The 26,254-nt window shown below is 44.8% G+C and overlaps 1 protein-coding gene, 1 long non-coding RNA gene and 1 pseudogene across 35 annotated transcripts in view; 1 reads left to right on the top strand and 2 right to left on the bottom strand.

Moving 5' to 3' along the window:
• Positions 1–26,254, bottom strand: part of CLASP1 (cytoplasmic linker associated protein 1) — a 231,758-nt gene that overhangs the window by 199,491 nt on the left and 6,013 nt on the right. The window lies entirely within an intron of this gene.
• LOC148133189 (uncharacterized) lies at positions 84–8,484 on the bottom strand (annotated as a pseudogene).
• Positions 8,632–23,432, top strand: LOC148133188 (uncharacterized). Of its 2 annotated transcripts, none has more exons than XR_015747186.1 (4): positions 8,632–8,805; positions 10,369–10,513; positions 11,555–11,700; positions 23,179–23,432. It is a non-coding gene; the product is annotated as an uncharacterized LOC148133188 (long non-coding RNA). The 2 variants fall into 2 exon arrangements; XR_015747185.1 differs by lacking the exon at positions 23,179–23,432 and adding an exon at positions 11,876–12,974.

Genomic DNA, 26,254 nt, shown 5'->3' with positions numbered 1-26,254 from the left:
AGTTCGAATGGAGCCCTTGTAAGAGACTGTAACACTTTAGGCAGGTCCCACGTGGGTACCTGTGAACCACCGGAGGCCGTAGATTAGTGGCTCCTTTGATGAATCTGCACACTGTGGGATGATGTGCCAGAGACTCCAACTTCCCACAAGTCAGAACCGACGACAGGGCCCTGCCGACAAATGGTATTAGGTGAGAGCCCTCCATCAAGACCTTCTTGAAGAAACTCCAGGATGTGCACTATAGATGCCGCAATAGGAATAATATTTGATTTGGAGCACCAAAAACAAAAGGCTTTCAAAGTTGTGTCATATATACAATTGGTGGAAGGCCTCCTGGAAGCCTGTATTGTCTGGTTTATCCTAGGGAGATTGTCCCGGTTCACAGAACTCCACTTAAGCGCCAGGCAGTTAGTTGCAACCACTGTGGCTCTGGGTGGACCAGGGTTCCCTGGAGGAGGGAGATCTTGTCCTGTGGAATCCTCCAGGGCGGCGCAACTGATGGGTTCACCAGGTCTGCAAACTAAGGATGGCGAGGGCGATAGAGGGCTAGGAGGAGGATCTCCGCCCTCTCCGCCAGAACCTTCTGGATCATGGCTGGCAATAAAGGAAGAGGAGGGAAGGTATACATGAGGCCTGGAGACCATCGACTGCAGAATGGCCGTTGGTAAATTTACTTGTGAACGCCCTTTCTATCTATGCTGCGAGAGAGCCCAGGATGGGTAGACTCCTTCTTATGATGTCATTAAGCTGCGTCTGTACTTGTATGTATAAAACGCCAGCCCCGGGAAAATCCTGAGCTTTGGTGAAGATACTTGACAGACTGAAGAAGTGTCTCTGAAAGCAAACAATCCAATACATTAACATGCCTTACCATCTCCGGATGAACCAGGGGAGGGGCTGGGCTCTCTCGCAGCATAGATAGAAAGGGCGTTCACAGGTAAATTTACCAACGCCCATTCTTCTCCATGCTGCAGCGAGAGCCCAGGATGGGACATACCAAAGCTTGCATGTCCATAGGCGGGTCCTCGTCCAGCGAAGGAATCCAGATGGTAGTGTCTGATGAAGGGAGACGGGGATGTCCACATGGCCGCTCTACAAATCTCTTCCAAGGATGCCTGGGTGGCCCAAGCGGCTGAAGTGGCTGCACTTCTGGTAGAGTACGCCATTAGACCACGGGGTACCGGAAGAGCCACCGCTTTGTAGGCTTGTGCGATGCACGTCCTGACCCACCTGCTAATGGAAGAAGCCTTGCTCCCCAAGTGAGAAGGTGAAAAGGAGACAAACATGGCTTCTGTCTTTCTAAAAGGGGAAGCGCGCTTGATGTAAATTCTAAGAGCCCTTCTGTCATCTAGAGTATGCCACTTGCACTCTTAAGTCATGGTGTGGAAGGGGACGGAAGTCAGGTAACACAATGTCTTGGGACCGGTGGAACCAAGTGTTAACCTTTGGGATAAAGGAGGGGTCCAGACGGAGAACAACCCTATCATTGTGAAAGATGCAAAGATCCTGCCTGATAGAAAGGGCGGCCAGTTCTGACACCCTTCTGGCCGAAGTGATAGAAATGAGGAAAACTACCTTTAGAGTTAGGAATTGGAGACACACTGTTCTAAGGGGTTCAAAGGGGGGCTTCGTAAGGGCATTAAGAACCAACTGAAGGTCCCATGAAGGATACCTGTGCACCACAGGTGGGTGTAGGTTGGAAGCCCCTTTCAAAAATCTCCTGATCGAGGGGTGATGGGACAAGGAAGGAAGCGAATCTCATGAAAGAACTGAGGAGAGAGCTGCTACCTGGTGATGTAAGGTATTGGGGGCTAAACCTTTCTCCAAGCCATCCTGAAGGAATCTAAGAACCTCTGCCAACTGGGCTGAGGAAGGAGAGAGACCCTCCTTGAGGCACCATTGGCATAAAACCCTCCAGGTGGCATCATAGAGGCGCCTCATAGAAGGTTTGCAAGACGCCTGGATGGTGAGGATAACCCCCTCTGGGAGATTAGCCTCCCTTAGCTGCTGCCACTCAAGCGCCACATGGTCAGCTTCAGCCACTGGGACTCCGGATGGATCAGGGCCCCTTGGTGCAGGGAGATGAGATGGGCCGGGATCCTCCAAGGGGAAGCCACAGACAGGTTGACCAGGTCCGCAAACCAGGGCCTCCTTGGCCAATAGGGTGCCAGGATAATTAGCTCCGCTCGTTCCACCAACAGCTTTCATATGACCGCTGGAATGATGGGAAGTGGGGGAAAGGCATAGAGGAGACCCGCGGGCCATTTGCAACGAAGAGCATTGGTCCCCTCCGCTGCCTGGCAAGGAAACCTGGTGAAGAATCTGTTGACTTGGGCATTTTGAGGAGTGGAGAAGAGATCCACCTCCGGAGTTCCGAATCTGAGGGAAAGATCCCTGAATAGGGACGGAGGAATGGACCATTCTGCCTGGTCGACTAAACTCCTGCTCAGCCAGTCGGCTTGGGAATTGTTGACTCCGGAAATGTGATCCGCTGAGATCGACAGCAGGTGTTTCTCTGCCCATAACCCGAAACATTCTGCCTCCCTCATAAGTGCCTTGGATCTCGTTCCCCCCTGTCTATTGACATGTGCCTTTGCGGCCATATTGTCCGTCAACACGAGAACATGGGAGCTGGTCACCGAGGCTCTGAAATGCTTGAGAGCCAGAGAGATAGCTCTGAGCTCTAACCAATTTATGGGATGGGTGCTGTCTGATCTGGACCAAACCCCTTGAGCTATCTGACCCTCCATATGGGAGCCCCAACCCAGAAGGCTGGCATCTGTGGTGATTACTAGCCTGTCTGGTTCCTTGAATTGGAGCCCCTTCCAGAGGGATGGGGAGAGCCACCAATTGAGGGACCGCCGGGCCTGTTGAGAGAGCAGGTTCCCTTGTTGATTGATTGACGAGTGGCTGGTTCCTGCTTGTTGAAAAGGGAGCAGGAACCATTGGAGCGATCGGGAGTGAAGCCGTGCCCACGGTATGATGGCAATACAGGAGACCATCTTCCCCAGTAGTTTGGACAGCAGCGACAGTGGAACAGTCTGTTGTTGTTGAATCCGGCTGATGATCTCTGCAAGGCTTTTTCCACAATCTGGAGACAGGAAAACCTGGCACAAAGTCATGTTGATGACTGCTCTCAAGTGTAGCAGTTTGGTCGTGAGTGAAAGATGGCTCTTCTTGGTGTTGATGGAAAACCCGTGGCTTTGGAGGCAAGACAGGGTAATTTGTATGTCCCGACGGGCCGAGTGGATGGAGGAGGACAGTATCAACAAGTCCAAGTAGCATTGGATCCTCACTGGAACAGAAAGGAGTGAAGACACCAATGCTGCTAGAATCTTTGTGAAGACCCTTGGAGCCGATGAGAGGCTGAAGGGAAGGGCTTGATACTGGAAGTGGGCATTCTGGTAACAGAAATGGAGAAACTGGTGATGATGAGGCCAGATGGGGATGTGGAGGTAAGCCTCCCTGAGATCAATGGAAGAGAGGTCGCCCTCTCGGTCTCTAAGATAGAATGCAGTGTCTGCATTTTAAATCGCCTGTATTTGACAAATTGATTGAGAAATTTTAGGTCAAGGATGGCTCGCCACCCCCCACCCCCCGAGGCTTTGGGAACAACAAAAAGATGAGAGTAAAATCCACATCCCCGTTGTAAGGTAGGAACTGGCTGAATAGCCCTTATGTCGAGAAGGTGTTGAATGGCCGAATTCATAAGGGCTCTCTTTGAAGTGTCCCGTGAAACAGGACAAATCAAAAAAATTTCTGGGGGTGACGATAGAAATTCCAATTGTAGCCCTGACCTAACAGTGTTGAGCATCCAGGCATCCATCGTTGACTCCTCCCATTTGGAGGCAAAGAAGGCTAAGCGACCTCCGATGGGTGGGGAGAACAAGGTATTACTTAGAGCGACGGAAGGCACGACCCCCTCCCCCCAAAAGGGCCATTTACCAGCAGAAGGTTGTTGTCTGCCAGGTGGTTCTTGACGTTGGTCTTGGCGCTGAGAATACTCCCTCTGTGGCTGAGGAAAGCGGGAAGTGGACTCCACCCTAAAGGCAGGTGGCCAATAAGGAGCTGGGCGATGGTCAGCTTTTTTCCCTGAGGAGGAAAGAATTTTACGTTTATCTCTGGTCTCAATGAGATATGACTCTAGAGCCTCGCTGAAAAGCTTGTCTCCTGCGCAGGGGGCAGAGGCCAGCTTCCATTTGCGGCGTGACTCCGCCTGCCAATTTCAGAGCCACAGAAGCCTTCTTGCCGCCACCGAAGATGCCATGGCCCTTGATGCAAATTTGGCGGAATTGAGGGTGGCATCTGCAGTGAATTCCGCCGCTGCTATAATTTTGTTAAGGTCCTGATGAGACCTGAGGTCAGAGGCAGGCAATCGATCCTGCAGTTGGTGCAGCCATCGTAGAGATGCCCTCGTGAAAAAACAATGCAGCAGTCGAAGCCCGAACAGCCCACGCAGCTGCTTGGTGGTTGCGCTTGAGGGTCTGTTTGGAACGCTTGTCCTCTGGTTTAAGGACATCCTCTGGTTCGGTGGGAGTGCCAGAAGAGGAGAATGATGCCACAACCAGAGTGTCTACTGAGGGCACTGCAAGGGCGTTGGCTAGGGAGGTGATAACATTGTAGAACCGCTTGTCCAAAGATGATGGACAAGGACCTGCCGAAGGGGAAGCGCACTGTTCCTTGACCATGTCGAGAAACAAAAGGGGAGAAGGCAAAACCTCTGTGTGTACTACTGGCTTGGAGAAGAGCGAGTCTCCTTGCCCGGAGGGTTCCCCTTGTGGTTCAGGTGCTGCTTCCTCAGGCGACAGCTTGGCAGTGACCAGGGCCTTGTTAAGTAGGGGTTTAAAGAGGGCTGGTTTAAAGACTAATGCAGAGGAGCGCTGGTCTGGACGAGAGTCTTCTTCCTCTGAAAGATTGCGATCACAGATTTCGCCCTCTTCGTGCTCTGAACGAGAGGAGCAACTGTGTTCAGATAGGGAGGCGCCCTCTTCCCCTTCATACTCCTCCCATTCTGCCTGTGAAGAATGGACCCTGAGGTCTTGGGGTCTGTGGAAATCTTGTTGCGGAGGTAAGGAATCCATAGACTGAGAAGGGAGAAGGGCCTGAACCCTTTCCAGAGGCTGAAGAATCTGTTGAAAGCCTTCAGCCAATCCCTGCATAATGGCTAAGGAAACAACATCTTGGATCTCCCTGGGCCTGTTATCAAAGGTAGTGGAGGGCCGAAGGCCAGCTGCAGTGGGCTTCGTGAAGGTGGCTTCCGGTCTGATCTGGGAGGCCTGAACTCTGGAGGGAAGAGAGGGGGCATAGGGTCCAGAAGTTTGCTGGAAATATGGACCAGATGGGCTGAAATGGTTTTAAGGAAATATTTCTTCCATGGTTTCTCAATTATATATTTATATATATATATATATATATATATATATATATATACACAACATATATATATATACTCATACATACATACACAGTATATATACAGTATATATGCAGTATGTGTGTGCGTGTGTGTGTGTACACACACACACACACACAAAAACACAACTGATACTTTGATACACCTCACCTTCTGGATGCAACCCAACAAGCAATGGAACCACTGCAAACAGAGACCAAAAATACCAATTCTGTGGATGTTTCGGAAGGATATTAGACTGCCCTCTCTTCCATACAGGTTCAGTCAGTGGCTGCTTTGGACATTTCACAATAATTCATGGAGCAGCATTATATGAATTAGCCCAAGGAAATTGAACCTGTGCTCTTCGCTGCCATGTATTTAATTAATTATCAAGTTTGTGAAGCTTCTGGTAATTTGTACTTCCATGTTTTGATTAACAATGATTTAATAATACAACAAAGCTCAAATTGTGCTTCATCTTAATTGGCTGAAATTTCCATGGTTTGATTTGTCTCAAGTAAACATGACTGTAGATTAAGCAGTCTGTTGGATCTGGAAAATGATGAATTGAACAAAATTTGAAAAGGAAACCATATTTTGAAGCTTCTCTCTATCATGCTAGAAAAGGGAAATAGTATGTGCAAGGCTCATATGACCTTGCTTCTATAATGATAAACCACAATTTTAGCAGGTGTCTGAATACAATGTGCAATTTTATATTATGAATGGAATTTCACACAATATATTTGCTTTAACCAAGCAAACCTTCATAATAAAGGGAATAAGTGCTAAAAGTGTAACTGGATTTTTGCAGAATTAGAGATCTAGAGCCAGATAGATTTTATTTAAGAGCCAGTTTGGTGAGGTGCTGAAGATATTAGGTTAAAAAAACGGAAGAGCCAGCTGAGCAACTTTGGGCCAGTTGTTCTCGCTTATGAGGAAGACAGTCAACCACTTCCAAAAAATGCTGTCAGGAAAAATATAGAGACTAATCCAAGCAATTTTCAGGAGTCAACACTGGTACATAGACAAATACAGTATGTCAAAGAAGTGAGTACACCCCCTCACATTTTGTAAATAAATATTTAAATATATCTTTTTATGTGACAACACTTTAGAAATGACACTTCGCTACAATGTAGTGAGTATACAGCTTGTATAACAGTGTAAATATGTTGTCCCTCAAAATAACACAACACACAGCCATTAATGTGTAAAATGCTAGCAACAAAAGTGAGTACACCCCTAAGTGATAATGTCCAAATGGGGCCCAAAGTGTCAATATTTTGTGTGGCCACCATTATTTTCCAGCACTGCCTTAACCCTCTTGGGTTAAGGTTGCCACTGGAGTCCTCTTCCACTCATCTATGACGACATCACAGAGCTAGTGGATGTTAGAGACCTTGCACACATCCACCTTCCATTTCAGGATGCTACACAGATGATCAGTAAGGTTTAGGTCTGGAGACATGCTTGGCCAGTCCGTTACTTTTACCCTCAACTTTTTTTGCAAGGCAGTGGTCGCTTTGGAGGTGTATTTGGGTTGAGACAAAATGATCTACAATTTGAATGAGTGTAAAATAATATTACTAATTGGCAAATAAATGTTCATGTTTCAAATAATCACTCAATCCTCCTCCCCACAAAATGTATGGATTAATATTAGTTTTCAATTTGATAAATTGTTCAGCCTTGAACTATCTAAGAACTGTACTAAATAATACAATTGCTTTGGAAGCCTGCAGTGGTAAATTCCCTTTATCACATTTACTGATACAGAAGACAGCTTTCCAAGTTTGAACTCAACCCTATGCTTTCACACTTCCCTTTTAGAAATCAAATGAAATACTGATGCCAACAGTAAGAATAATGAGCTCAACAAGCAAGTAGCTACTCATTTTAAAATAAAAAGATAAATTAACCTGTCAGAGACATTTGCAAGTTGGGGAGGCCCTCCGAGAATTTGGGTAATTATGGGACATTGCTATTTATTTATTTTTTTACTATTTTTGGCACCCACACTGCTAGGTGCCAGAATTCCATAATTGAAAGGGAAAAATGGCCTGATAGAACAACATAACAGAAATTATTTTGGCTTATGGGGATGTACTGATCCATAGGACCTATTTGAATATTTAAAAATCAGAACCCTAAACTATGTGCCCCAAGTACTATTGATGTAACAAAAATAATTTTGGATCCTAAGATCCAAGTAGAACCATATTTTCCCTATCACATTAGGAGGCAAAAAAACCTTTATTTTCCATTTACTTACTTACTTACATACATGCATACATACATACATGCATATATATATATACATACATACACACGTGTGTACATACATACATACATACACACACTGTATATCATACTGTAAAAAGAGGGAGGTTCAACATTAATTCATTGTGTGTTTACCACATGACTTTTGTGGTAATTGTGTGTTTACCACATGCCTGCAAATTTCCTCAACTTGATTAGTGCAGCCAACCCATCCTAGGCGATCAAAATAGACTCTCTCAGTCTTAAATTTGGAAAGAAGCTTAAAAGAAGCTTCCTGTAACTCCTCAAGCTCTTGGTGACAGAAACAGATAATGCCTTCAGCTGACTCTGAAGAAAGAGAGAGAAAGTTGATCAGTCACAATTGTACAAAAAGTGCATTCCCTACAGTTTTTGCAAGTTTGTTAAAGGTTTAAAGGCCTCAAAGGTTCTTCCCTTCAAAATAAAGAATTAGGAAATGTTCCATATAATCCTCCGACGTCTTCACTGGATAATGGCTGTTTTGTAAGTTGTTCATTTACAACAGGGGTCCCCAACCGCCGGTCCAGCGGACCGGTACCGGGCCGCGGAACAAGCCTTACCGGGCCGCTGGTTGCTGAGCGCCGCCATCTTTTTGGTAAAAAGCGCTTCCGGTGAGCTTTTCCGGGTAGAAAGCTCACCGGGCGCTTTTCGTCATAAAAGATGGCGGCGCAGCGCTCGTGAGCTTTTCCGGGTAGAAAGCCATTTCTACCCGAAAAAGCTCACGGAAGCAGCTGGCGCGCCGCTTTTTTGGGCGCTTCCGTGACGTCACGGAAGCGCTTTTTCGTCATAAAAAGATGGCGGCGCCCAGTTGACGCCGGTACCGGGCTGCTGCGTCGAAAAAAGCTGATGCCGGAACCGGGCCGCGGCGTCGAAAAGGTTGGGGATCCCTGATTTACAAGATTTAAAAAGATGACTTTAAAAGCTATTCTCATATTACTCCTCCAAGCATATCTCAAACACCATACAATCACCAAGCAACCAAGAAGGTCTTAGTTACCAGCAAGACAAAAGTAACAGATGAACCTGACTGAACACAGAACGAGAGAGGAAGGCTCCTGAATATACTTTTCAGCCCTAAGAGGCAAGGATGAACCTTCATCTTTGAACAGGTGAATATTATGCCTGTACAACTAGCTACATGAAATGTTTTTATCGTTTGTGTTTCTTTGAAAATGAAATCTTTTACAACTCTTATTTGTAAGCCTGTTACTCACACAACAGTTCCATATTTTTTTCTTATTTTGTTACTCAGCACATAACTATTCCATATTTTTTTTCTTATTTTTTTCTTCTGATTTTGCTCCTCTTTTTATATTAGGTCCACCCTTTTTATCGTTTGAAGGTATGTATGTGGTATAAAGTTATTTAATGCTGAAACATTTTAGTGTAAAGGTTGCAACTTTAGGCAATTCAACTGATATACAAGGACACATCTACTGTGCCTACATTTAAACAGAAACGGTGAAAAACTTCTGAAAGACTTTGTAAATTTAGCAGAATTTACCTCACTAGTGATCCATCAAGAGCAAAATTCAGTGCAATTCATATTCATGCTGCAAACAAGGAGTTAATGCAATGCAACTTTAACATTGTTATTTTAAGCAAATGCAATGTTGAAATGCCTATCGAACCTGTCCTCCCTTTTAAACAAACTGGATAAGGAAGGAAATTGCAAAGCTTAAAAGCTTTTATCTTGCACTGCAATTAATCTTAATAAAAGGATTGCTTTTTTTAACTCAATAGATTTCTACCACAGAGGACCTCAATTTTAATAAGGAAGTCCTGCAATCTAATGTTTAAAGTCCAGCTCTGCTTCAGGCAGAACAAGGCAAATGTTATTTTATGAAGCCATGCACGTATCAGATGGCTCTAGACAAATCTGGTTTTGCCTATTCTGTAGCCTGAATATGTTTACTCAAAATTCACTGTTGTCAGGAGACCTGCCCCCCAGGTACTTCACCTTGAAAGTCCCTCACCTGTAAAGGTGGAAAAAATAGCTCCCTATCCCAAAATTAAATTTCATGAAGAATTACCTGCTCTCCCATTTAGCAAATTTCTATATGTAGCTGTGAGAACTTAAGATACATACATTAATTTGTATCCTACAAACAAGGAGTTTCTCTTTCCCCAAATTTAACACAACCAAATTGGAAGGACTGTGTTATCTATCACCCATCCCTGCTGCTTACACGGCCAATTTGGTTTTGCACATTCAACTTTCCGCATGATCATAAAAAATGCAATGGGAGAGGTTATATTTTATGGCCTAGTATCTTTTTCAATTATGTTCAGTTATAATTAGAAAGTCTCTTGCAATTTTTAAAATATAATGGGTTGGATTCAAATATTTTTCTATCTCCATTTGCACTAATGGGCATCCTGGCACCAATTTCTCCCTTGTTCCCACAATACTGCCCTTATCTTTCCCCCAGTACAAGAGTAACACAGTAAGTAAGTCAGTATAAGTGTAGTATTTCCCAGCCTTATTCCAAGACAATGCAAAGACAGTCTCAAGATACATAAAAATCTGTTGTGCTCTGCCAGGCAGTGACTTGAAAGGGCCTATAAGGGGTGTGATCACACCTTTATTGGGTATTTCAGGCTGATCCAGGTACACTCTGATCTCTAGCCAACCTCTTCTGATGTCATTCTGCTCTTCTCTGCCTAAACAGCTGAACAAAGCTTCAATCAGAATAGAGCTGGAAGGGACCTTGGAAATCTTCTAATCCAACAGGAAATCCTACACCATTTCAGACAAGTGACTGTCCAGTCTTTTCTTAAACACCTCCAGTGATGAAGCCCCTACAACTTCTGAAGGCAAGCTGTTCCACTGGTTAATTGTTCTCACTGTTAGGAAGCTTATTCGTTTCAGGTTGCTTTTCTCCTTGATTAGTTTCCATCCATTGTTTCTGTCCTGCCTGGCATACAAGATATTGTAACGCAATCCGGAAATGTGTCTATGGAGATTCTCAGTCATCCAGGTCATGGTTGTCCCAAAGGTGCTTTTTCAAGAGGCAACTGGACTTTGTGGTTTTTCTTTGAAGACATTTCACTTCTTATCCAAGAAGTTTCTTCAGCTCTGAAGAAGCTTCTTGGATGAGAAGCGAAACGTCTTCAAAGAAAAACCACAAAGTCCAGTTGCCTCTTGAAAAAGCATCTTTTGGACAATCCAGAAATGGGCACTGCTCTTCGGAAGCACTATAAGATGTTCCCTACCTATTGTTACTAGCCCTTCAATACTAAAGGTAAAGAAAGGTTTCCCTTGTCCGGTCATATCTGACTCTAGGGAGTGGTGCTCACTCATCTCTATTTCCTAGTCGAGGGAGCCAGTATTGTCCAAAGACATTTCTGTGGTCAGGTGGCCAGCATCACTATATGCTGAGGCACACAGAGCAGTTACCTTCCCGCTAACGTAGTACTTATTTATCTACTAGCATGCTTTCCAACTGCTAGGTGGGCGGGAGCTGGAGCAAGTAATGGACGCTCACCCCATCCTGCGGCACTTGGGTCTCGAATGTGGGCGGTCATCTTTTCAGCTGTCTTTAACCGCTGAGCCATCATGCTCTCTCCCTTCACAATTCGGAGGAACCCTCCCCTCCCCCAAATAGCACGGGGAATCTGTATCCCCATGCCCCAAACAGAAATGCATCTCCAATAAGCCACGGGCTACTTTATTAACCTCTGCCAAATATATGCTGCTATTTGGAACAAGGGCTGCTATTAGCAGACTGTCAAGCTTGCACAACCAGACTAGAATGTTCACTACGCTGCTGTGATTTTTAAGCGGGGGGGGCAGGGGGAGAACTTCCTTTGCCTTCCTCTCACAACCTTGGCATCTGAATGGCTTCCCTCCACCAGCTGCTGGGTCCATGTACAGCACAGTGTGACCTATGGATGTCGGCATGTTACCACCTTGATCTGGCTGTTCTCCTGAGCATGCAAGAAATTTAAATGGCCGATCAGAATTGTAGAGTAATGTTTGACCCCTCCAGCTCATTTATATGGTAAGCATTTTCAATTTTCTTTAATTCAGTCAAGTTTTTCAATCTACTTAGGGTGGTTTCGGGTCACGAGATCAGCATTACAGTACTAAGTTTAAATGTCCTTGGCTGTGGCATTCTCCTTGGGCTTGCTTAGCTTTCCTCCATACAATATCTAGTGCTCTTTCTTTCACATCAGTGCCCCATACAATTATATTTTTTGGAAAGATGAGCCAGCAGAGGAAATCCTCAGAAGTGCAGAAACAGCTCCCATTTGCTAACAGATATTTGCTCTGCTCAACAACCAATCACTTTGACCTGATCAGAGAAGATTTATATCAACATTAGCTATCAAGTACATTTGCATCGTTTCTTTGACAAACCAGGTCAAAGAAGGTTTTCCACCACTCCAATAAAGAGGTTCCTAGGACTGTATTAATTGCACATTAATGCTGGGATGAGAAAGGGAAGCAGCACTGTGCAGAGTTGAGGTAATGGAATTGTGAAATCACAGAACCAACATCACACAGAGAAATACTGAGGCTGGTATTTGTTGACAACGTATATGAACATGTCTGTGCATGTGCTTGCTTGCATGCATGCAAAAGAGGCTGGCATTCACAGGGGCAGATAAACAGGAAGGGAAGGGTCTCATTAAAATTGTACTGTTTTGTACCACTACTAAGGACACAACTTCTTTCATTATTCCTGTTTGTTTCTTGCTTACACTTTTATTCAGTTTGTGATATCACAGAATTGGAAGAAGAGCAGGGTACAAAGCAGCCTAGATAAGCTCAGTCAGAATAACTAAATTTCATTTGACCTCAACACATTTTTGCTAAGGTGCTATTAACTGCAGGAGGTATTCCTGGCTAGCCAGTGACATGATGAAAGGGAATGGCAACAAAGCAAAAAGGGAAAACTAATCCATCTTGCCTGTAATGAGTAGCATGCTTCCTGATCAGAACAGCATCATTTGGCAGCCTTCCAGAATAGACATAATATAAGCAGGTTAGGGATTAGAAATAGGGATAGCAAAGCATTATGCCAATATTGTTTCCTGCCAATTCAAGTTGTATAGAATTTCAACACAGCAGTAATGTGAAAGCAACCCCACCCCTCTATTCTCCTGAATTATAGTGATAAGAGTGGTTATGGTACTAGAACAGAAGATCTAGTTAAAGTCTACCTTCAGCTATGCACGGCCACTCATGTCTTCCATTTAAATTATCGCAATGCACCCTATCTGAGGCTTGAAGACCATCCAGAAACTTCAGCTGGTCCAGAACGCAGCAGATGCGCACAATAATGGGGACCCCTAGGTTTTCCCGTGTATCACCTTTATTGCACGAACTACACTGATCCACACATGAAGGTCCAATTAAACTGATTTATTGCTAATCATGCTTTTGCATAGGAGTTAAATAAGGGTCAACAGAATTCAAGGAGGCTGTGTTTACTTTGCTTGTAGCTCTGTAGAGATTCTAAGTTTATTCCTCTTTTAACTCCGCCTCCAGGTTCTGCTACTCCTACCAGCTTTCAGTTTCTTTCAGAGTGTAATTCAAGGTGCGGGTCATCGTTTTTAAACCCCTACACGACACAGTGTGGGTTATGTATTGGACGGCCTTTCCTTAAGGATACCTACTTGTCCTACCATGTTAAATAGGGTGGGCAGGCTCCTTGTCCCTTCCTTAAATACTGTCATCCGATGTGAACTGGGAACAATGCCTTTTCCATGCAGGTCCCTAACCTTTTGAAACACTCTGCCCCCTAAAGTTTGGCAGGCCCCCATCCTCCTAGCCTTCTGTAAAGCTTTAAAGACCTGGCTTCTCCCACAAGCAGCAGGATAAGATCAGATAATTGCACATTAGAAGTTTGATTTGGTGCCAGGCCTTTGTTGTTTTTAAATATTTTAATCTGTTTGGTCTTATGGTTTTAATATGATTTTATATGTTGCTTTAACTTTTGATTGGGAGCCGCCCAGAGTTGGTTAGTCTTTGGGCAACTATGTAAAGGTTTTAAAAAATAAATACGTAAATAATCCTGATCATACACACGCAGCAGTGTACATCTAATCAAATGACATATAGCATGTAGTTATTGGCATGGGGAAAAATGATGCAAAGAATGCTTGTATGCCATTCTAAGCTTCTTGAGAAAAAGCCAGACACATTAAACAGACAAATTCACAGTTTTTGTAGACACCATTTTTAAAGGAATAGATCTACCATCATGCAAAAGAAGTGCCAACCCGCAAATGCTGGGTGTCCAATTTATAAATAATAAATTTGATTGGTTCACAATATCTGTTTTGGTGCAAGTTTATTGGCCCCACTAGGGAGGCAATAAAATTGCACCAAAACAGATACTTCCCTCCCTACCACCACCTCATGTGTCATCTTCTATTCGGGGAAATTACACTTCATATGCTTCCCTGGTCTGCTTAAAAATGAAAAGGCTAAATAAATACTTCCTCACATCACGATAAATCAGGGGTGGGATGCTACCAGTTCGGCCCAGTTCTATAGAACCGGTAGCTCTGAAGAGCAGCAGACACCGAAACAGTTCAGTGTCTGCTGCTCTGTTTGGCCCAGCCGCCCGCCCGGGCTTTTGGCTGTCCTTTATTTCCTGCGTTTTCAACCTCAGCTGCTTTGCGCGGCACAGCTGAGGTTGAAAAAGCAGGAAAGAAGAGGATTTTCAAACGCTGCGCATGCTCGCACAGTGCTTGTCAGCTGTCCATACAGCTGAGGTTTTTAGGAAATGGTCTACATATGTGTGCACAAAATACACTCTCCCCAGGGGTTTCTACCTGCTGGAGAACCGGCAAACTGCGCCACTGGCTGGCCGGCCCCTCCCACTCATTCCTTACCTGGCATGTGGGCCACCCAACTTGCCTGCATTTGGTAAGTTGCCATTTTTCCTTTTATTTTTCCCCAACCATCGGCTGTTCTGCTAGAAAGCAGGAAAACGTTGGATTTCTTACTTGCTAGCGAATGTAAAAGCAGAGCTGAGCCTGAAGCTTCTATTATTTGGTGTAGACTCAGGTAGCAGATGGTAGAAACACAGATCTCTAAGTGAATCTGTGATTCTGTGAGCAACTCAATCTGCCTGCCTGCTTTGCCTGATTTTGGATAAAAGTTCTTCTTTTTTTATAAAAAATTCAATATTTACATACATGGTGTGTTGTGAGTTAATTTTGTGAGTTTGCTTGCTAGCAAATTTTATGTGACACTCAGGTAGCCGATTGCAGAAAGATAGAACTCTGAATGAATCTGTGATTCTGTGAGCAATTCAATCTGCCTGTCTGCTTTGCCTGATTTTGGGTAAAAGTTAATCTTTTTTTATTAAAATTTCAATATTTACATAAATATTTATAATATTTACATACAAGCCATGCCCAGCCAGTCACATGACCACCAAGCCATGCCCAGTCAGCAAGCCACACCCACAAATTAGGTCACACCCACAGAACCGGTTTTTAAGAAATTTGAATCCCACTCCCTGCAATAAATGCCTTAATAAGTAATAAGTGGACACATACTCTCTTGTTTGTTCTGAACCAATACTACTGCAATCCTAAACAAGTCTAGACAGATTTAAGTGACAATCAACTCAATAGATCTTACATTTCTGTAAACAGGTACAAACCTGCAGCAACTTTTAAAAGCTCAGCATACAGATTATGAAAAAAAAAAACTGTTGCCTATGTTGGAAAGTCCCAGCCTTTTAAAATTATGTTAATAATTCAGATCTTTTCACAAAAGTGGTGAGGTAAGAGAAATACAAAGAAATTGCCTTGTGTAGTTCTACCATTATGTCTAATTAAGACTAGGTACAATATTTTGGAAAAGAATGTGTCTTTTATGGGAAAAAACTGAGTTGATTGATATCTATGGAAAAGCTAGAGCAGATAAGATACTAATCCATCCATGTTTCTACAGTATTAATATCACAGATTTTAAATTACAGCTTTGATGGCTAATTATGTTTCAATAAATTTTCAAAAACCACTCCTGTACATTGCTTAGAATGGGCGTTGGTTCTTACCTGACACGCCATTTCTCTTCGAGCTGCGAGGAGCATCCAGAGAGTAGGGTGGTGCTTCAGTCTCAGCTGTTGTAGGCTGAGCTTAATTATTGAGGAACGCTCCTCCTTCCATCACGTGACTCCATTACAGCGTTCCCCAGTTTATGCGAAGGCGAGAGGAAACAGAAATTCGTGCTCTCATCTTGCTAGACTTAAAGGTTCATTGGCCGAAACAAGACCCCACCAGACGGTGAAAGATAAGGGAGGGGCTGGATGCTCCTCGCAGCTCGAAGAGAAATGGCGTGTCAGGTAAGAACCAACGCCCATTCTCCTTAGAGCTGCTCGGAGCATCCAGAGAGTGGGACATACCAAAGCTGGGCCTGTCCTACGGGAGGGGCGCCATCTGTTCTGTAGTCGCCTCGGGTTCCCTAAGAACCCTCTGAAGAACCCTTCTACCGAAAGAAGCCTCGGCTGAGGCATGCCTGTCAATCTTGTAATGCCTAATGAAGGGTGACGGGGAGGCCCACGTCGCTGGCCGGCAAATGTCGATTATTGGAGCCTGGGTAGCCCAGGCAGCTGAAGTTGCCGCACTCCTCATGGAGTGAGCCGTGATAACCCTGGGCACCTGAAGGGCCTGTGACTGGTATGCCCTGGCAATGGCTGCCCTTATCCAACGGCCTATGGTTGTTGGTGGAACCTTGAGCCCTTGTGATTTAGGTTGGAAGGATATGAACAAGGCCTCAGACTTACGAAAGGCCTCAGTGCGTTTAATGTAAACTCGCAAGGCACATCTGACATCCAGAGTGTGCCATTGCCTCTCCCTTTCCTGAGTTGGCCTGGGGCAAAAATTAGGTAGGATAAGTTCTTGTGCCCTGTGGAAAACCGAATTGATTTTGGGTAAGAAGGAAGGGTCAAGCCGGAGGACCACTCGATCAGGATGGAACACACAAAGGTCTTTCCTAGTGGACAGTGCCGCGATCTCTGAGATCCTACGGGCTGATGTGATCGCTACGAGGAAAACTACCTTGTATGATAGAAACTGAAGAGAAACCTCTCTTAAGGGTTCGAAGGGTGGTTTTGTGAGGGAGGTAAGGACCCTGTTGAGGTCCCAGGTTGGGTACCGGTGGAGGGACAGAGGACGTAAATTTGTGGCCCCTTTCAGAAAGGCCCAAATACGGGGATGGTGAGAGAGGGAACTGGCTTCTTTACAGGAGATGACTGTAGATAAGGCTGCTACCTGACATCTTAATGTATTGGGGGACAGCCCCTTGCTGAGACACTCCTGGAGAAAGTCAAGTACTTGGGCAATGGAAGGGGCAGTTGGGTCGATAAGAAGCTTGACACACCATTTACGGAAAATGTTCCAGGTGGCGTTGTAGATTCTTGTGGTTGAGGGTCGCCTGGCTGCTAGAATGGTATCAATGACCCTGTTAGAGAGGTTTTCCCTCTTCAAACGTTCCCGCTCAACCTCCAGACGGCTAGTTGGAGCCATTGGGGGTTCGGGTGGAGAAGGGGACCTTGAGACAGGGAGATTCTGTCTGCTGGGATTCTCCAGGGAGGGGCCACTGATAGGCTGCGGAGGTCCACAAACCAAGGGCGACGGGGCCAATAAGGTGCTACCAGAAGCAGTTTCGCTTTCTCGTGAAGTACCTTCTGAAGGACTATGGGCACCAGCACCAGAGGAGGGAATGCATAAAGAAGACCCGTGGGCCACGGACACCGTAGGGCGTTGTGGTTCTCCACCCCTGGGGAAGGGAATCTTGAAACAAACCTTGGAAGTTGGGTATTGAGGGGGGAGGCAAATAGGTCCACTACTGGTAGACCGAAAATGGATGCCGCCTCCCTGAACAGAGATGGGTGGAGACGCCACTCCGACTGGTCTATGGTGGCCCTGCTCAACCAGTCTGCTTGGGTGTTGGAGATACCCGAGATGTGATCTGCCCTGAGGGAAAGGAGGTGAGACTCCGCCCACCGACAGAGACGCTCGGCCTCCCTCATTAAGCGTGATGATTGAGTGCCCCTGTTTGTTGATGTGGGCTTTGGCCGTGATGTTGTCGGTGAGGATAAGAATGTGGCAGCCGCGTACCTGGGGAAGGAAGCTGCGGAGGGCCAGGTGGACGGCGTGAAGCTCCAACCAGTTTATGTTGCACAGTTTCTCTGTCGCTGACCATCTGCCCTGTGCTGTAAGGGACTGAAGGTGAGCGCCCCATCTGGACAGACTGGCGTCTGTGGTGACAGTGAGTCTTGGGGGCTCCTTGATGAGGCAGCCCTTGTTGATGGATGAGTTGCTCCACCAAAGGAGGGACGTGAGCACCCTTGGTGGAACTCTGACCTTGCGTTTTGAATTGCTTGATCCGGTTCTTTGGTACAGGAGCAGGAACCACTGGAGGGATCTGGAGTGTAAACAGGCCCAGGGAATAATGGAAAGACAAGATATCATTTTACCCAGTAATTGAGATAGTTCTAGAAGGGAAACCCTCTTAAGGCGTCTGATGCTTCTGACAGATTTTTGGATGCTGAGGATTCTCTCCGGAGATAGGAACACCTTCCCTTTCACAGTGTCGATTACCGTCCCCAGGTGGGTTATCCTGGTGGAAGGGGATAATTGGCTTTTCTTCCAATTGATAAGGAACCCATGTTCCTGGAGAGAGGTTAGGGTAATTTGAGTATCCCTCACTGTTTGATCCCTAGAAGGGGATAGGATGAGGATATCATCCAGGTAACAGTGGAGGCGCACAGGAAGGGTTCTGAGGTGGGCAGCTAGTGCGGCCAGGACCTTGGTAAAGGTTCTGGGGGCAGAGGCCAACCCAAATGGGAGAGCCACGTATTGAAAGTGGAGGTTATTGTAACAAAAACGCAGATATTTGTAATGAGAAGGTCGGATTGGAATGTGTAGGTATGCCTCTGAGAGGTCAATGGATGACAACCAGTCCCCCTGTCTAACGCCCAGCAGGATGGATTTTGAATTTGCAGTATACGAGATAGCGGTTAAACCGCTTTAAATCCAGAATCGCTCTCCATCCCCCCGAGTGTTTGGGGACCACAAATAAATGGGAATAGAATCCCTGTCCTCTTTGAGACTGAGGGACGGGCTGGATAGCCTGTATGTCAAGTAGGTGCTGAATTGCTGAGTCCATGAGGCTGCATTTAGTGTGGTTCTTGGAGAGGGGGCATGGCATGAAAAAGTCGGGGGGGTAGATTGAAATTCGAGGGCAAGGCCAAACCTGATGGTGTCCCTAACCCAGGCGTCAGAAGTGGAGGCGTCCCACTGGTTGGCGAAGGTCTTAAGACGCCCGCCAATGGGAATTAGATCAGGTGGCCTATCTGGAGCGCCTGAAGGGCCTGCTGCCAGAGCCACGAAAGGGCCTTTTGAAGCTACCGCCCCTTCTGTTTCTATCAGAGGAGTCGGACCTGTCCTGAGGCTGGCCCGACCCAAAGGGAGGGGGCCTTGGGTACCTGGGAGAGAAGGAGGCCTGGAAAAAGGGACGAAAGGGAGCTCTCTGAAAGGGCTGCAGGGATCTGGGCTCTGGCTTCCGGGTGAGGGATGGAAGGAATTTTTTCTTATTCCTCCCTTCGACTAACAGGGGATCCAAGGATGGTCCAAATAATTTATTTCCCACGAGGGGAGCGGAAGCCAATTTTACTTTATTTTTGAGGTCTGCCTGCCAGTGCTTTAGCCAGAGCAGACGGCGGGCAGAGACATGGGAGGAAATAGCACGGGTGGAAAATTTGACAGAGTGGAAGGTAGCGTCGGCCGAGAACTCGGCTGCGGCCGTAATCTTGGCTATGTCCTGATGAGCTCGGACATTGGAGGCTGGGACATGCTGCTTAAGCTGGCAAAGCCAGCGAATGGATGACCTGGTAAAGAAGGAGGCGGCCGTGGCCGATCTGATTGCCCAAGCATCTGACTGGTGAGCTCGGCGCAAGGCCAGCTCGGCCTGTTTCTCCTCTGGTCTCAAGGCCTCTAAGGGGTCGCTGAGGGTGGAGGAAGAGGCCAGAGCTACAATGGGCTCATTAACCTCCGGAGTGCCCAATAAGTTGGAAAGTTCTGGATCTAGATTGAAAAACTTTTTATCATGGGCCGAAGGGGCAGGGGGGGCCACCGAAGAGGCCAACTGCTTGGACACCAGGTCAAGGAAGATGGGAGGAGTTGGGATAACCTCGGCTTCCACTACAGGCTGTTTGAAAATGGAGTCCTCTGGACCTTCCGAGACAAGAGGAGAGGGATCAGAGGGGTTCTGAGTCTTTAGTCCCGATATATTCCTGGCCTTGAACAGAAGGGATTTGAATAATTGGGGCTTGAATAGCCCTACAAAGGCGGGTTGGTTGAGGGTGAGACCCTCATCCTCTGACATCTCCGCCTCTGATGGGTCCATGTCGGAAAGGGGTTCGTTATATTGTAAGGACCCCAAGTCAAACTCCTCCTCCTCCTCCCTACACAGATCTAAGTCCCCTTCCGCCTCCTCCTCCTCCCTTACTGAAGGGGAAACCTCCCCCTGAGGGGGTACCTGATCCTGGAGCGGTTCCGATCTGAGTGGGAGGGATCTTACGGAATGAGACTCAGATTCGGGGGCCAGGGGATGTAGGCCTGGCCTAACTATCTGTTGGAGTCCTTCCGTGATTCCTTGGCGGATAGCCAACTCCATCCAGGGTCTCAGTTGCTCCGGAACCTCCTGTATAAGTGGTTCCTCCTGGCGTAGGCCGGCGGCTGTGGGCGTGAAGGTAGCCTCTGGTGTCTGTCTGACCGGTGTTTCAGGAGCCTGGTGGCCCTGAGAGGGCGAGCTGCGCCTGGATAGGGAGGAATAGACTAAGGGAGGGGGGGTTGAGTAGAGGTAGAGGGAGTGGAAGGTGGTAGAACGGGAGGCACAGAGCCTGCCTGCCTGGTGCGTCTATCAATTTCTTTTTCCAGCGCCTTGTGGCGTCTTAAGGCGTCCCTCTGGGAGGCTTTGGACGTATCCTTAGCCTGCCTGCGCAGATGGTGGGTTTTAGATTTGGCCTTCAAAGAAGGGCCTTTGGAAGGATTGCCTTCTGCCATTTCAAGATAATTGAGTGAGATAACGAGCAATAAGAGGCGGTTGGCACGCCTAGGGGTCGACCTACAACAAGGCCGGGAGCCCTGAAAAAAATTTCTTTCACGCCCCCCCCCCCCTTAACTTCTTCTATATTGAGTTATAATATTATTTCCTCTATCTCTTTATATATATATATATATATATTTGTTTTCTTAAGTTTTCGCGGGTACTTTATTAGCTTTGTTGGTATTTTCCCGTCATTGTATCCCTTATTATTATTATTATTATGTATGTATGTATGTATGTATGTATAAATAATATATTTTATATATGCAAAATAAAATATATATGAAAAAACCGGTCCAATCGAGCAATGAACGCCAGAGGCCTTGTAGAGACAGCTAGGCCTATACCAACTGCCTTCCCAGGCAGAACTGGGCGGAAGTGGTGCTGTATTTGCTGCGCCAGCTAAGGCAGGCTGCAGGAAAAGCCAACAAGCAAAGTTGGAGAGCTGGTCTCCAAAGCAAACAAGGCTGGAAGGAGAAGCTAATTTATTGCTCTGAGCAGGCCTGCGGGTCCTGCTGCTTGAGCTGTAATCACACTACAGCGTTCGGAATGATATAAACGAAAAACAAAATGGTGGCCGACCACGAGGCGTCGCTTAAAATGGCGGCCGCCAGCAATGTGGAATTACGGGGCCTCTAGCTGCAGAAAGGAAAAACCTCCCCAGGGACAATACAAGGTCCGCAAAGAAGAGGATAGGCAAGGAAGAGGCAAACAACTCTTCCGGAGAAGAAAAACGGCGTTCGGGGGGACGGAGCGAATCGGAGCGAATTAAATCAAATCGAGGTTCAGAAAGGAAAGAAAACGGCAGGGAGGCAACAAGAAGGACGGGGGGGGTTAGCGTGGAGACACTGCTAGCCCTCCCCTTGTCACCCACTGGGGCTAGGAAAAAGGCTTCCCAGGGGAATTTGGCAGTCCAAACCAAATGCGCAGGGCTAAGAGGAATAAAAAAAACAAAATACAACCTGAGAAGAGCAAAGCAATGAATCAAACTAATCAAAGTAATCTACAGAAACATATATAACCAAAGTAATCTACAGATACATATATAAACCATTAGAGCACACCATATATTTCCAGCATTCCACTTCAACCAATTCATTCCCCATGACCATTCTATTTCTTTGTAAAATATGACTATATTACATTTGCTAAAAGAAAGTGGGATAGAATTAGAGGTACCAAAAATAGAGAGATCACAAATGAATTTAATGTCAAATTACTGACGTAACATATCAGAAGCACAGCAAAAGGGGCAAAAATGCTAAAAACAAGCTCAACATTTAGGTTTTCTTGAATATCAGAAGCAAAAGATACAAACAATTCTATTTTAAGTAAAAAAGGGCATATTATCTTTTTCTAAATGTTGCCTTGTTTATGTTAACACAGCTACTCATTACAAATAAGATTACATTTTTCGAGCTTGCAAATTCAAAAATAACTAATGGGTGTGATTTCAAATTGCTTCATTTTAATTGTTTTTCCAAATAATCTGGATCACAGTAACAGGAATGTGAAGATTTGTTTGATTTATAATTGTGCTTTGCCTTGAACTGTCAGGAAAAAACACAGTAAATCTATTAATTGGAAGCATTTAAAATACATTCCGCACAGCAAGACAGGTTTTATATATTTTGCTAACGTTGCTAAAAAAACCATAGTCTTCTGATTTATTATCCTGACAGTCTGGCTGAATATAACTAGTTAAATAATAGTTTTCTGGAGTATTATTTTGCCAGACCATTTTAATTTCATTAACATTACAACATTTCTAACTTCCCAAAATACAATAATGGGAAGCAATCACAAACTATAAGTTAAAAAACTGATTAATTGCAATCATTTAGATTGTGGGTGGAAAGTGAGGTCTGTGCAGGTGAAGAGAGAATCCCTAAAAATTGTAGTGGCAACATATATAACAGCCACTGGATTGGGGAAGGCTGGTTTAAGCGAACAATCTTCATTTTACATTTGAAAATGTTTCTTTTTTTATCCTGATTGTCTCCTCTAACACTGGAAACTAAAATAACCTTTCAAATTTAAAGATCAGTATCTCAGATTGCTACAGCTCATATAGAAATTCTCTATTCCAAGTGATATTCTGGCTGCTCACCACAGCCCCAGAGAAACTCATCCATTACTTACCATACTACCTCCTATCTGATTGTAATTAAATCTAAAATATTGACTATGTAAGGGACCTGGGTAAGTCCATTCTACTACCAACATCACATAAATGACATCATTTATGCCAGCAGGAAAGCCTTGCATATTCAGCTACGTACGCACAGAATTCCACATCAACCAGGACCTTAATAATGCAAGGACATGGCTCATGTGAAAAATCAATGCATCTAAAGTTGAATGTATAAAAGTTCTCCTGTTATAAACATCACTTTAGGAGCGTCAATGGAGTGCAGGATTGTTCCAGGCTGTTCACTGGATATACCTAATATAACAGTATCATCTTCAGATGGTGCACGCAATCATTCTATGCCATTTCTCCTGCTAATCGCTGGATTCCTGAGGACCATCAAGCTTTTGAACCAAAAACAAATCCTGCTGAAGCACAGAATAGCAGAGGGGAGGGGAAAGTTTATCAAATATCTGTAGAAAAATATTCTAATATTTGCAATAAATTATCAGCTATCTTTACTTTTCTATTGACTATGTGTACATGCATAGCTATGGGATACTGTCTAGGATTTGCATATGGCCCTTAGAAATCACATTAGGCTCTTTCCCTAGGAGATTATGGCAAAGACTGAAATCTTTGGCATGCAAAATAAACAAGAGAACAAGGGAGATTAAGCAAACTTGACTAAGTAGGGAAAGAACTGATCGTTGTTCCAAGTGCATCCACTTTTAGTTACAGTCATTTATAAATGATGATGGCAGACAGGGATGGGGGAGTAGGAGCTACAGCCAATTGCAGTTGCCCCATCCATTCTGTAGGAGATGAGAACCTAGTCGGTCCTACTCTTGTAGCACTGAAGGAGAAAAAGGGATTATCTTTTCTGATCTCCTTTATTTCTGGGAACTGTCTCACAATTCCTCTCCCACAGAATGCTTCATTTTGAGCCTGGTCCTCAAAGAAATCCCATGTGACAATGACTTCCACGGGGACCTCACAGAGCATGCCGAACCGAGATTTCGTTAACTGGAAGAATTGGCTAATCTACACGGAATGGCTCGATTAGTGTTTGCATGTTGTGCCAGGGCTTAGTGGCTAATCTATGAAGTATCATTTACAGATTACAAGTGCTTTGCTTAAACAATATTCTACACCCACAGTCCCCTAACCGCACATTGTGGCATCCCAGGGCACCACAACAAAATCAAAATATACCCAAATGCTGGGCTATTTGACTACTGAAAATTAGTGAGTTTTCTGTGTGCTGCTGTGCTTGGGAACTGCTAGAGGCACCATAAACAGTCATAATAATATTACAGTATGACTTCACAGGATGTAGGGTCACAGCAACTTGGGGGTACACTTCAGAACAAGGCATGAGTCTTCAGTGGGCCCATTCTGACACATGCTGAGAAAGGACACTTTTTCCAATCTGGGAAAAGAAAATGATCTTTCTCAGATGAGAAGATAATGGAAGATGTAGCATTGTGTAAAAGTTCAAGCCAATATACGTTGACTGAGATGCTCTGTCTGTACATGAAGGGCACTTGCCAACAGCAGCCCTGTTCATTTGCTGCCTTATTGTAGTCTCTAACATCACAGACAGGAGCTAGAAATGATTCTCCATCCCTGGACCACAGTGATCCAAAGGAACCTGAAAAAAGGATAAACTTAAAGTTAAATGGTCGCATTTAAATGTTCCAAAACACAGTTCCTGGCATAAGAGATAGCAAAGAAAAAGTATAACAGAATCAGGAATCTTTGGACAATTCAGGATAATAAAGTTCACAGTACAGCTCCAATGCTGGACCATAAGAAAGGCTGAACACCAAAGAATTGAGGCCTTTCAACTCTGGTGCTGGAGAAGACTCCTGCGAGTCCCTTGGATTGCAAAGCGATCAAACAGGTCAGTCCTAGAGGAGATCAATCCTGACTGCTCTTTAGAAGGTCAGATCCTGAAGATGAAACTCAAATACTTTGGCCACCTAATGAGAAGAAAGGACTCACTGGAGAAGAGCCTAATGCTGGGAAAGATTGAGGGCAATAAAAGAAGGGGATGGCAGAGAATGAGGTGGCTGGATGGAGTCACTGAAGCAGTTGGCGTAAGCTTAAATGGACTCCAGGGGATGGTAGAAGACAGGGAGGCCTGGATGAATGTTGTCCAGGATCGGACATGACTGGGTTGGACACGACTTCGCAACTAACAACAGCTACAATCCTTTTTTTTTTAACATTAAATACCTCTTGGGTTATGTAAACCCTATCACTTGTTCCTTTCTGGGTTAGATCATGCTTTCCCCAAAAATCCAAAGTATCAAGAGAGGGTTAACCTGCGGTTAACATTTCTTTCCAGCCTCTGAAAACAAAGACATAGAGAGTCTAGAGTAGTCACTGCTGCAGGCATTTGATCTTTATGGTATATATTCACTTTTCATATCTACCCAGTGAATATATTCCCATTGCCTCTGACCATGAATGATCTCCACTTGCTCCAATCCTGGATCAAGCTGCCATGATTTTAATATTGTTTGAATTCTGAGGTGAGTGAAGTTGTCAAATCAAAAGGAAGCTGGAATGCTACGATCACTTTGTATTTAACAAGCAGATTCAGCTTTCATCAGTTGCCTGCCACTGGATCACTGGGTAAATCATAGTACTTGAGAATGGTGATAGACTCAGTTACTGCAGTTATGTTGTGCTAATGCAACCAATGTGTTTCATCACTGTTATTTTCCATTATATAATTAAGCCTCCTTGCCATTTAGGTCTCAAGATGCTCCTATGTCACAATATCAAGGAAAGCAAGTTATACAGTTAGTTACTGATTAGTTTCCTGAGAATTTCCCTGTAATTGCACATAAAAAGTTTGGTTCAAGTGGTCTTTCCCCCAAAACAAGTATGCTCTAAATCAATGGGACTTTTTTTTTTTTTTTGCTAAATCACTTATGGAAACAATATAAAATGTAGATTTTTCCAGACAATCATTAATGAACCTAACCATTGCTAACTTTGAAGACCAACGAATCTCCTTTAAATTATTTCCTTACCACATCTCAGTTTTTAAGGAACAGTTACACAATTTTAATGCCCAAGACTGATTTTTATTTACTCGGGTGATTGATATCACTAACAGAACTAAAAGAAAAAGAAAATCCACACACATACATTTTAATATCTAGCTGTATAAGACTGTAACACTTTATCATTACAACTGAACCTTTCCCAATCGGTTATGCCATGGTACAGGGAGAGATGGGACATTAAGTGTAACATTTCCAGTGAGGATTGTGTTCAAGAAAGACATCTTTAAAAATGCATTTATCTAAATGGATTAAATGACAGT

This window comes from Notechis scutatus, chromosome 1, assembly GCF_049901735.1.
Source record: "Notechis scutatus isolate UNSWTSFEM ecotype Mainland chromosome 1, rNotScu1.2, whole genome shotgun sequence".
NCBI classification, from domain to species: domain Eukaryota; kingdom Metazoa; phylum Chordata; class Lepidosauria; order Squamata; family Elapidae; genus Notechis; species Notechis scutatus.
This window is presented reverse-complemented; position numbering and strand designations above follow the sequence as displayed.